This window comes from Lissotriton helveticus, chromosome 1_1, assembly GCF_964261635.1.
Source record: "Lissotriton helveticus chromosome 1_1, aLisHel1.1, whole genome shotgun sequence".
NCBI classification, from domain to species: domain Eukaryota; kingdom Metazoa; phylum Chordata; class Amphibia; order Caudata; family Salamandridae; genus Lissotriton; species Lissotriton helveticus.
Window position 1 is genome coordinate 1,723,386,362 of NC_136057.1, and position 13,625 is coordinate 1,723,399,986.

The window sequence follows — 13,625 nt, forward strand, 5'->3', positions numbered from 1 at the left end:
ACCGCAAAAAGATGACAGACAGTATTGGATTTAAAAACCATTACTTTTTTTAATTAAAAGATAAGCCAAGTTACAAATTGAAATCTTCATATTAGATTTAAGTCAATGTCCAAAACATGAATGCTTTAATCAGTGTATTTGAAAGCAAAACAAAATCAATAATGCAAAGACAAACTTTTATAAAGTTGTCACAAAATAATTAAAAACAGGCTCCTTTACCTTGAAGGGAAGTCCTTTCTCAGCTAAGCTAGGTACAGATCATGAGAGTTTGGAAGAGGTCAGGCAGAAGTTGTCAGCATGTAAAGCCTCGGAAAACCTAAGTCTATAAATCAAGTAAAGCTTCTTCTAGAAATCTGGGTTGGAATGTTATGTTATGTTATTTTATTTTATATAGCGCACAGATGCCGCAGCCAAGAGGCGTCCCGGCGCTTTTTGGAGATGAAGCACACAACACAACAGAGAAAACCAGGTTGCACTAAAGCTAAGCAGAGGAGAATAAATGAGTTTTTAATAGTTTCCTAAACTGAAATAGATCAGGGATGGAACGAAGTGATGCAGGCAAGGAATTCCATAGTGTTGCCGCCATCACCGAAAAGGAACGTCCACCCATTCTGGACTTTTTAAAGCGAGGAATAATGGCTAAGTTAGACCCTGCAGACCGAAGGGCTCATGAGGGGACATAGTGGAGAATAGTCTGGGTGAGAATAGGAGGGGAGGCCAAATTAAGAATTTTAAAAGTAAGGCACAAAGCCTTAAACTTAATTCTTTGGCCTACTGGGAGCCAGTGGAGATCGTGGATAGTGCGGCGAGCAGAGACAAATTTAGGAAGGCCGACCAGCATCCTGGCCGCCGCGTTTTGTACCCGCTGAAGGCGGGCTAGCTCAGCTTGATTCACACCCAGAAACAAGGAGCTAGCATAGTCCAATCTGGTCAACACCAGAGCTTGGACTATAATCTGCCTGGTGTCCGCGTCAAAGAATTTAAAAATAGGCCGTAGGCACTGTAGAGCGCCAAAACAAGTTCCAGCGACACGCTTGATGTGAGGAATAAAGGACAGTTTAGCATCTGCCCATGAGTCAAATTAAACTCCCTCGGGTAAAGAAAAACATCTGCTGTGAGCTGGAAAAGCAATTCTCTCAAAAGAAAGCTAAAAAGGAATCTCTTTTAAAGAAAATTAAAAAGGAATCCTGACCTAAGGGAAGCTAAGGAATTCTGTGCTCTAAAGAGATCTGGAAAGGCATCTCTCCAAAATGGTGTGAATACTTTCTTAAAATGACAGACTTCTAGAATTATCAGCAATATGTGAGCTTTCACAACAGCCAAACAATTGTGTGTCTGAAGCTCAACCACACCTGGTATGTAATATAACATACAATTGAGTTTGCAGAGTAAAACCCTGCCCAATAGTTTGACTGGACTCGAGTCACTTTTTATATACGGGTAGGTTACAACGGAACGTTAGATAAAACTATTCATACTCTGATTATTAGAGATTCCTTCAACTTGGACTTGGCTTCCTGAGAGGGGCAGGTTTGAGACCTCTACAGTACTTACAGTAGTGGGGGTATCTCCAGTATTAATTAGCAATGATATGGTGTGGCCATTCACCTTTCCAGCAACATATGGTCCACTCTGGTCTACATCTGAGACTGTGCCAAGCACACAATCCTCCTCTCCTGTCAGGCACTGTGATTGTGATTGATCAAAACCCAAGATTACAATATGAAAGACAGTATTTAAATCATCCCACAGCATCTGCTAAATGTTCACAAATCTCTCTACTTGTGTGTACCAGAAGTCAGGATTTTATCACAATTTTGGAAACTGATTTGTAAAGTTGAAAAGATCAACATAACTTCAGGGTATATGTACATATCCACCCCACGTACCCCTCTCAGTGGGTTTATCTTGACCTCTGTATCACGTTTACTAGTCTCCCTGTTTGAACCTCCAGTACTATCCTTCTTTTTATGTTTTATTTTCCTATCTAAACCACTTATCCTTGACCGTTTGAGTTCACCCCATCTCTGAATACTACTAATTCCTTCACATGTAATTTCATACCTGGTGTTCTTGTTTATGAACAGGCTGAAATTCTTCTTTAAACTCTGACGTTTGGACAAATTGACCCCAAACTCAGTAGCTAATTCCTCAAATATTTTGTGGGTTTCACAATCATGTCTAGCAGCATACTTACTCAAAAACAAAAGTTACTCCTTTTTGTACTGATCTGCAAATTCCAACGTAAGATTTCCCTTGACAAGTTCCTCAAATTCTGCACTCAATCTCAAAACAGTCAACTCTTTTGACAGGTTCTCTCTCTCCGGGGTTTGTGATTTAGGATTTTCCTCAACCTCGACAACAGGGACAATGACTATGGGAATTCCTACTGTTTGGGTCGTGGTCTCAAATGTAGGTTAGTGCCAGCACCAGATATACCAAGGTCTGTAGTAATAGTAGAGATACCAGGGGTTGTAACGATAACAGTGGTGTTAGTGGCTCTCAATAATGGATCTGTAGTGACGAAGGCCAACATTCCCGATCAGTTGCTTGCACCAGTCTCTACTGGTTGTTGATTTCTTCCACCTGATGGACAATATTATTTGGAGGTTGTCGAGGTTAACGAGTCATTTAAAAAGTCATCACTTGGATCACAATAACTCTCATCTCCTCATTCCCACCTACCTCTCGTGGTTTCCTTCTTTATTATTTTCCCTTGGCTATTGCAGGATACCTCCTTTCACCCCCAATTGCGCTTTGTCCCCCGCTTCATCTCCATCCACCTTCGGACCTTATTTATTGCTCAGGACTGATACTTATCCTTTTCTTACGCATGTGTGGCATACTCTCATGCATTCAAACCTTCTTGGACCTGTTTTGGTGAGGTTTCATCTCATACAACACTCTTCTCAAATTTGTCAATTGCACTCAAAGACATCATGTGGGGTAGATTGCAAGAACCCTTCATTTGCTGTGATGATATTTTCTATTGTCTGAAACAGATATTCATTTGTAATCCAACCTGGGTTCTCATGTAACAAGCAGATGTGCCCTCTGGAGGAGCCACCTCACTCTCAAGGACAGGTATTCTTGTATCAGCTCTCAAGAAAGCTCTCAATTTCTAAACACATGTCATCTTTATTATTGATGCAACACCCACAGAGTCAATAAACTTCAACTGAAATAATCGCTGATTCTCAGCAAATTACAATGTAGTTACTCAATCACACACGCATCCAATCATGCACAGCACCACTGAAAAGCCCACTCGCAGTTCTGCACCCAATGATGTAATTAACATTACCAGCATGGTACACACACCAATGGACCAATACCCATGCCCCGCCTTGTGACTTAACTCTCAGCACCTCACATTAGCTCTCACTCCACAGCAATCATCTTTCCATAAGCAAAATATCCAAAATTAAATGACAAAACTATACCTCTTGTCTAAGTCCCCCAAAATAACATCCAAAGTCATCAGTCACTCTAGGGAAAATGGGGAATAAGTCCCTCCTAATGCTATCACACATTTGAAGTAAAATCTCGACCAGCGCAGTTTACTCCTCTGTGCAAAAATATTAACTGAACACCAGTCTCAGTTAGTACAATCTCACAACCATAGGTAATAAGTCACTATCTTCATGTGGCAGATGGCGCCCACGATCCAACAACTCAACCTTAATAGACAAGTACAAACCTCAATATAACTTAAAACTTATCCCGGGATCTTAGAGTATGCTGAATTGGATAATCAAACTTCAACTAATTGCAGCAAGCACATTGATGTTCATAAGAACAAGCATTATACATGGAAAAGACACTTAAAGTCTCACTTTCAACAAAAATCTCTCTTATACCCAAACGGACACGATAAATCATCAAAAACCACAAATACTGCCTACAACTCACAATCAATAACGCATAACTCAACTACAGACACACTTCTAGGACTCTGCAACCTCGTCTTGAATGTCGGAACAACATCAATACTCCAAATGGGACCATGGAAAGTCTGGAATGTAGACTGGGTTAGGACAGATTTTAACTATCTCAGAGGCAAATTTTGACTCCCTGCGCCTCAGTGGAAACTATCTTCTCTGCTTCCAGATTTTGTTGCAGTACTTTGCACTGTGCAAATTCAGGTTCAGGTTGTACTCTGATGGACCTTTAGTTCCGGGCCAACGCTGTCATAATAATCAGTACAATTAAATAATTTGAAGCACATTTGGCCCCACAAAGATTACAAACATGATTCGATTTGCAAACCATCAAGGTTTAATTAAACGATTAGCAAAGTTACAAATTAAAATCATCAAATTAGTTGTAAGCTAATAGCCAACAAATGCATGCATTAACCAATATAATTTACAGCAATCCAAGATCACAAATGCAAAGACAAACTCTTATAAAGTTGTCTCAAGATAAATCAAAGCAGACACAATTCCCTTGAAGGGAAGTCCCTGTTCAGCTGAGCTAAAGAAAGATCTAGAGAGATTGGAAGAGGTCGTGTAGAAGGCTACCTGCCTGATAATGAGTTTGGTTGTGTGACCTCCTGAGAACCGCATCCGTGTAGTCTATGACACTGCTGCACCAGCGATTACGAGTTGTACTGTCAGAAATGCCAACTGCGTCCACGGTGGTCTACCTGGCGGGATTACGGCAGTCTGCAACATCGGCGGTGTGTCCATCGCTAAGGTCAGGTCCGCTCTCCACCCGCCGAGCGTATTACAACTACACACACATACTCGCGATCTCCCAGCGATGGTCAACGAAAGGCAGTAACTCAATGGGTTTTGACCACTGCAGTATGCGCAAAAAAAAAACCACAACAATGACCATTAGATGGATTTAAAAACGACACTCCTGATTTGCTCTGGCAAGGGGACATGCCTGCAAATCACGCTATAAACTCATCACATCCCGACAACCAACCTTTGCTTCACAACTGCAGCACAGCAACACAGGCACCAGCATTTTCTGCATTTTTTGATAAGGCACCCCTTTTTAGGTTGAGCTAGACAGCTCAGCTGTCTCTACAAGACCTGCTGTAATCAATCTGTGGGCATCAAGTCCCTCCCCTTTCTTGGCATTGCTTTTCGTTTGTCTATGTCAGTGTCCTTTAAAAATCCCAGCTTGCTAGTGGTCAGTCCTGCCTCTTTGTCCCCCCTTTCTCTTTTCTGTTCCCACCACAGAGCAGAGACTTAGTACTGCCTCATTCCACCATGCTTCTTTATATTTTCTTTGGGGGACTATTTTTTTCTTGGTTTTCTGCTCTGCTACTGTTTGTCTGTGTGCTGCATGAGTGCCCTAGCTGTCGACATTCAGATTAGGCGCTCCACCTCCACCTCCTCTTAATGCCACAGTTGTGTTACTTCTGCCTCCCCCACGCCTCCCCCACTGTGACTCCTGTTCCCTTGCTTGTTCATATTTGTGGACAAACTTTATCAGCGATGTGCTGCGTTGGTTTTACTTTCATTCTGTCTTTTCACTGCTACTCCATCCCCATCAATTAGCAGGCTCCAGCCGAGCAGGGGAGCCATATGGTGTTCCACCTCTCCTTGCTGCCAATGACATTAGGGATCTGCCGGAGTACGTCTGCCCTGTGGATTTAACCCGATATCCCCCGGGAGCTTTGTTTATGTTGTGAGCAACAACATTTTTATTGTTTTTCCAGTTGGCTAAAAATCAAAGCATGGGTGAACACTGTGCGATGACATTTATGAAGAGTCAGGATGCACACCTCATGTTCATATTTTTATCAATCTTAATCATATTTTTTTTCAGTATGTACAAGGATAGCGTGCAGATTGCTATAGCGCCATGCCCCATGGCACTCAGGTACTAATATCACGAGTGGGGCGTGGTCACGTCCCAAGCAAATGCACAGCATATTGTGCCATTACGGTCTACATGTATCTGAATCAAATTATCTAGTATTTACTCCATGTTATCATTCTTATCGCAGTTTTTGTCCCATTATTCCAAATTCTGAAACGAGTCCACACGTTAGGTATACATTGCTTATTTTCAAGTTTCTAGTGTCCAAATGTGTCAGAGACTTTCCATAAGAACACGACTGAGGCATAGGTTCCTTTCAGGCAGCATTTTATTCGAAAACAAATGACCCAATGCATTTCGGGCATAGCGCCCTTCTTCGGGGGTCGCTGGTACTTTAGCCTGCTAAACTTCATTTCCCATAATGCCGTGTACTAGCACTGCACTTGCAGGTGTCGTGCCGTAGCATACAATCAAAGTTAATCACGTCATTCAAGAGCAGGTTGAGCGTAAATAATGTTAACTAATAGGTTTTCGTGATCATTTCTTCACAGAAAATGTCCTTAACAAAATCGATTTCCACACCATCTGTCACGAACCACTTTGGTGTTCAAACGTGTGGGCTCTTATTTTCTAGTATTCTCCTTCTTGTTTTAATCCGTGGGTGCTTCCTGGTTTAGGGCATCAGTTATGAAGACATTTATGAAGAGTCAGGATGCACACCTCATGTTCATATTTTTATCAATCTTAATCATATTTTTTTTCAGTATGTACAAGGATAGCGTGCAGATTGCTATAGCGCCATGCCCCATGGCACTCAGGTACTAATATCACATGAGTGGGGCGTGGTCACGTCCCAAGCAAATGCACAGCATATTGTGCCATTACGGTCTACATGTATCTGAATCAAATTATTTAGTATTTACTCCATGTTATCATTCTTATCGCAGTTTTTGTCCCATTATTCCAAATTCTGAAACGAGTCCACACGTTAGGTATACATTGCTTATTTTCAAGTTTCTAGTGTCCAAATGTGTCAGAGACTTTCCATAAGAACACGACTGAGGCATAGGTTCCTTTCAGGCAGCATTTTATTCGAAAACAAATGACCCAATGCATTTCGGGCATAGCGCCCTTCTTCGGGGGTCGCTGGTACTTTAGCCTGCTAAACTTCATTTCCCATAATGCCGTGTACTAGCACTGCACTTGCAGGTGTCGTGCCGTAGCATACAATCAAAGTTAATCACGTCATTCAAGAGCAGGTTGAGCGTAAATAATGTTAACTAATAGGTTTTCATGATCATTTCTTCACAGAAAATGTCCTTAACAAAATCGATTTCCACACCATCTGTCACGAACCACTTTGGTGTTCAAACGTGTGGGCTCTTATTTTCTAGTATTCTCCTTCTTGTTTTAATCCGTGGGTGCTTCCTGGTTTAGGGCATCAGTTATGAAGACATTTATGAAGAGTCAGGATGCACACCTCATGTTCATATTTTTATCAATCTTAATCATATTTTTTTTCAGTATGTACAAGGATAGCGTGCAGATTGCTATAGCGCCATGCCCCATGGCACTCAGGTACTAATATCACATGAGTGGGGCGTGGTCACGTCCCAAGCAAATGCACAGCATATTGTGCCATTACGGTCTACATGTATCTGAATCAAATTATTTAGTATTTACTCCATGTTATCATTCTTATCGCAGTTTTTGTCCCATTATTCCAAATTCTGAAACGAGTCCACACGTTAGGTATACATTGCTTATTTTCAAGTTTCTAGTGTCCAAATGTGTCAGAGACTTTCCATAAGAACACGACTGAGGCATAGGTTCCTTTCAGGCAGCATTTTATTCGAAAACAAATGACCCAATGCATTTCGGGCATAGCGCCCTTCTTCGGGGGTCGCTGGTACTTTAGCCTGCTAAACTTCATTTCCCATAATGCCGTGTACTAGCACTGCACATGCAGGTGTCGTGCCGTAGCATACAATCAAAGTTAATCACGTCATTCAAGAGCAGGTTGAGCGTAAATAATGTTAACTAATAGGTTTTCATGATCATTTCTTCACAGAAAATGTCCTTTGATTCAGATACATGTAGACCGTAATGGCACAATATGCTGTGCATTTGCTTGGGACGTGACCACGCCCCACTCATGTGATATTAGTACCTGAGTGCCATGGGGCATGGCGCTATAGCAATCTGCACGCTATCCTTGTACATACTGAAAAAAAATATGATTAAGATTGATAAAAATATGAACATGAGGTGTGCATCCTGACTCTTCATAAATGTCTTCATAACTGATGCCCTAAACCAGGAAGCACCCACGGATTAAAACAAGAAGGAGAATACTAGAAAATAAGAGCCCACACGTTTGAACACCAAAGTGGTTCGTGACAGATGGTGTGGAAATCGATTTTGTTAAGGACATTTTCTGTGAAGAAATGATCATGAAAACCTATTAGTTAACATTATTTACGCTCAACCTGCTCTTGAATGACGTGATTAACTTTGATTGTATGCTACGGCACAACACCTGCAAGTGCAGTGCTAGTACACGGCATTATGGGAAATGAAGTTTAGCAGGCTAAAGTACCAGCGACCCCCGAGGAAGGGCGCTATGCCCGAAATGCATTGGGTCATTTGTTTTCGAATAAAATGCTGCCTGAAAGGAACCTATGCCTCAGTCGTGTTCTTATGGAAAGTCTCTGACACATTTGGACACTAGAAACTTGAAAATAAGCAATGTATACCTAACGTGTGGACTCGTTTCAGAATTTGGAATAATGGGACAAAAACTGCGATAAGAATGATAACATGGAGTAAATACTAAATAATTTGATTCAGATACATGTAGACCGTAATGGCACAATATGCTGTGCATTTGCTTGGGACGTGACCACGCCCCACTCATGTGATATTAGTACCTGAGTGCCATGGGGCATGGCGCTATAGCAATCTGCACGCTATCCTTGTACATACTGAAAAAAAATATGATTAAGACTGATAAAAATATGAACATGAGGTGTGCATCCTGACTCTTCATAAATGTCTTCATAACTGATGCCCTAAACCAGGAAGCACCCACGGATTAAAACAAGAAGGAGAATATTAGAAAATAAGAGCCCACACGTTTGAACACCAAAGTGGTTCGTGACAGATGGTGTGGAAATCGATTTTGTTAAGGACATTTTCTGTGAAGAAATGATCATGAAAACCTATTAGTTAACATTATTTACGCTCAACCTGCTCTTGAATGACGTGATTAACTTTGATTGTATGCTACGGCACGACACCTGCAAGTGCAGTGCTAGTACACGCCATTATGGGAAATGAAGTTTAGCAGGCTAAAGTACCAGCGACCCCCGAAGAAGGGCGCTATGCCCGAAATGCATTGGGTCATTTGTTTTCGAATAAAATGCTGCCTGAAAGGAACCTATGCCTCAGTCGTGTTCTTATGGAAAGTCTCTGACACATTTGGACACTAGAAACTTGAAAATAAGCAATGTGTACCTAACGTGTGGACTCGTTTCAGAATTTGGAATAATGGGACAAAAACTGTGATAAGAATGATAACATGGAGTAAATACTAAATAATTTGATTCAGATACATGTAGACCGTAATGGCACAATATGCTGTGCATTTGCTTGGGACGTGACCACGCCCCACTCATGTGACACTGTGCGATGACGACATGAACCAACTAAACAAAGCAGCAGTAAGTGAGGACAGGGAACTATGCCTCCAGTAACCAAGGCCCATATATTATTATGACTGAGACAAGCAAAGTAGCTTTGACAAAACACTTTCGGGATGTCCCTACACCGTACACCCCCGGTGGGGTTTCAAATGCGCATAGTGCAGGATTCTCAAATGCTGCTGCTCTGAACATTTTAGCCCACATTTTACATATCTTTAACCTGTGCACTCGAACTGCTTCAACAGGAAAGCATGGAGCATGTGCACCGCTGTGTATGTTTTAATGTCTCGAGCCACACTCAGAGCTGAAGCTGGCTGTATCACATTAATGTGTCAGCCGTCCTCCTGTAACAAACCATTTTTAACAGACTCACCTGTAAACACACCTTCCTCCAAATTCTTGTTTTTTAAATAGTTCTTCACTGTAATGCTTTCTGCCCACATTGCGTGCTGTCCTGGCTGAAGAACTTCTGGCAGCAAGGTCACGAGAAGAGCAGGACCTGATCTGTTCACTCTTTATTTTTATCACAACATTTCTTCTCTGCCCCAGCAAATCCTAGCGCTCCCCTCATTCTTTGTTTGTGGGGCTTTGACAAGAGCCGTACCTGAAGTTTCCCAAGTTCTTCCCAAGAGCAGAATGGCGACTGTTCCCAACGCCTCCCTGAACCTTACTCTTCACGTCCCACCAAACACTAGGGCAGCATGAAGAAAGTTCCATCGGGGAAAGGGGTATGGGACAGAGAAGAGACAGCCATGTCCTCTATGTCTGGTGTCTTCAATAACCGCTACATCTAGCTGTTTCTCAGGCAGTTCCCACTATTAGACACTGTAACACAGAAGATTGCTGTCTATTAAACTAGAAATTTAATTATATTTAGCTAAACTTCATTATAACGTACCCAAAGGAGACCAGGCTATTGCTCTTCTTTTATTATTTGTCCTTAAATGTGCTTACACTGAAGTGAATTGTGCATAGAAAATCTGTGGAGATAAACAAATGCTAGAATGTACTCATTGGTCTTTCAATCTCTCTCTATTTAAATATTCCTTGCTAAACTATTTACCTTAGCTTTTCTTATTCGTCGAGTTAATACTCTTTCTTTTCTTTTTTCCAGGACGGTCTATTAACTGAACTCAACCAGGGCTGAACACACAGGTAAGACTAGGGAGATTGTTTTGTATTCTCTATTTAACCTTTTTAAACATTCCTTCAAATAAACGGTACTATAGAGTTAGTTTCATGAAAATAAATAACCATGCGAGTGCCTCTAAGATAATCAACTGCCTTCCTCTATGAGGTACTTGCGTGACTGACTGAAGGTTGGCTGAGGGAGGAATTCAGCGACTCTGACAGGAATCTCCGGAATGCCAAAACAACACAAGGAATCTTCTGTTCAAATGAAATCTGCAGACCGATGCGTAGTTGAATAAAAAACTACCAGCAGAATTTGTTTTACGCCTGACTACACTGAAAACTTCACGGACGTTCTGCCAAGCACTGTCACACTTGTAATGGTCTTGAAATGCGCACAGCTGAGGGCAAATACGAGCCTCAGCTGTGCTCAGAGCAAAGCGCTGTCAGACATCTTTAGGGAATTCTTCCTGCCCAGTTCTGTCCAAGACTGGTTTTCCCTGATTTGGTTTCCAATGTAATGATTAATGGTAGGTCCCACTACTAGGCATTTCTTTAGCCTAAAATTTTGATTCCTGACAGGCTTGCAGCATTTGTCTATGACCATAAGGTGAGCGGATAATACAGTAGCATAGATTCATCGACCGGGCTTAGGTTGAAAATTGAAGGGATGAACATGGCTAATTAAACCTAAAATACCACAGCAGCACACGTTGGTCTCTACCTCATCGTATTTTCCTATGATCCGGGATAAAACTCTTAATTCTCTCATCAAACTACAATACAAAGAGAGTGATTGAGGAGGCTGTGGTTAAAGGGGATAGTTGTTGTTGACTATAAGTGAAGGTCAGATTGGCAAGTGGGGGAGGGCCGCCCTTTTTTATCATCATATTAGGTAGTAGCTTTATGATTTTCATGTAATTGCGAAATGTGTATCTGCTTCTTTCTTTTTTTTTTTTAAATACATGTAAACCCTAAAACTACCTTCAGACAGCAATAAAGTAAGCTGGAAAATCAGTCTTTTTCAAGTTTTATATATTATATTATATATATATATATTATATATTGTAATACTTTATTAGAAAAAAAAATCATAAAAGTACGAACATTCACACATACAAGGATACCTAAAACAGTATTACAAGCATTGCAGTTCCATTAAGTTTAAAATATCATTTGACAAAGCAGATAACGAATACATCAAGGGGTATCACTAAAACAATCATTTCCAGATGGTACAAATCAACCATTGGGTAGCAGTTTGGATCTGGTAAGCCAAGCACATGACACATATTTGGCGACCCCGCAAACAATGTACATAGAGAAGGTGTTAGTTAAAATAATATGCAGGGCTGATCTATAGTCCCTAACGCCAAGCTCCCTACAAACAGGTTTCAACCATTTTGATCTAGCTCGTTTATATGCGGTGCAAGCAAACAAAACATGGCCAAGAGATTCTTTCGGACACGAGCAACCTGGACATTTTAGGTCGGTCTCCCTCCTATCCTTCCACCCTTCCTTGAAAGTATTGAGGGGGAGGGTTCCGTATCTTAATTTAAGAAACAAAGTTCTATCACGGGGAGTCTGAATAAAATCTAAGAATGACTCTAACTTCCTGAAGGGCTTATGTTCAAGGAAGTTATTCGTCAAGGGACCCCATTTCGAATTCTTTAGATCCTTTGCCCCAACCCAGTCCCAGTAAAGTTTTTTAACAGTTTGTTTCGGAGGGGGGGATTGGGAGGCCCAGGACTCACCCAGTCCTACAGATCCAACCAACTTCTTTAGATTATTAAGCCATTTTATTTTGTTCGCTGTATTCAAGCTAAGAAGCTCCTCCAGTACTAATGCATAATTAGATAATTCAGGGGTCCTTCTAAGGCGTACCCAAAATAACAAGGGGCGAATTTGGACTAAATCAGAAATAGATCTTTGGCCCATGTCATGGAATAATGGTTTCAAGGGGGTCGAAGAAGGTAGCGAAACTATGTCTCTTATGAACTTATTTTCGGCCACTACCAATGCTTTGGTGTTCTCAGCACCCCAAAGTTCAGAGCCATATACTGCCGAGGGTAGCGCTTTCCCCCCATAGACTGCCAGAGCGGGAGCTACGGGTCTACTAATGGAGAGGCGCTGGTTCTTTAATATCGCTCCAGATGACCTTTTAAGATTCAAAACCATTTTAGATATATGGGAGTTCCAGCTCATGTTATTACAAAGCCTCACTCCGAGGTAATTGAATTCAGCCACTACCTCCAGGGGGGTGCCATTCAGAGAGAGGTTAACCCTCCTGTTCTTTTAATTGGCGGACAACACCATCAACTTGGTTTTGGTGGTGTTGACCGTCAATCCCCGGTCTTGACAGAAGGAACAAAAACGATCGAGTAGTCTCTGCAACCCCATAGGGGTTTTAGATAACAGGAGGGTGTCGTCTGCAAAGAGGAGTGTTGGTGTTTTCTCACTGGCAAGGACTGGGGCATCCGCAGGGTCCTCCCTCAAATGGTCCACCACCCCATTTATAAAGAGGGAGAACAGAGTAGGGGCCCTCACACATCCCTGCCTCACTCCTCTATTGACCGGTATCCTCCCTGTCAATTGACCCTGGCTTCCCCAGCGGATCCTTACGTAGTTCCCTTTGTGGAGTTTAATAATAAGTTGCAGCAGATAACTGGGGAAACCCATATCAAATAAGACCGACCAGAGTTTGGCGCGAGGAATAACATCGAATGCTGTTTTTAGGTCTATGAAAGCCAGATATAAACTACCTTTGGCGATTGACACTGACTTCCAATAGACTGCACAGAATCGAAAGACCTGGTCCATTGCACCGACATTGCGCCTGAACCCCGCCTGGAAGTGAGATAGGATATCCTCGTCCATAAGCCAAGATTCTGTTCGATTTATTATGACCCTGCCAACTACCTCTTGGATGGTATCTATTAAGCTTATTGGTCTGTAGTTGGCAGGGTCCTCTCTGTTGCCTTTCTTGTATATGGTAATAACCTCTGCACC

The 13,625-nt window shown here is 41.8% G+C and overlaps 1 long non-coding RNA gene across 1 annotated transcript in view; it reads left to right on the top strand.

The window, feature by feature from the left end:
• LOC144833258 (uncharacterized) overlaps positions 1-13,625 on the top strand; it is a 310,988-nt gene that overhangs the window by 251,682 nt on the left and 45,681 nt on the right. Inside the window, exon 4 of the long non-coding RNA XR_013610964.1 lies at positions 10,600-10,640. This is a non-coding gene — a long non-coding RNA (uncharacterized LOC144833258). The remainder of the gene's footprint in view (positions 1-10,599; positions 10,641-13,625) is intronic.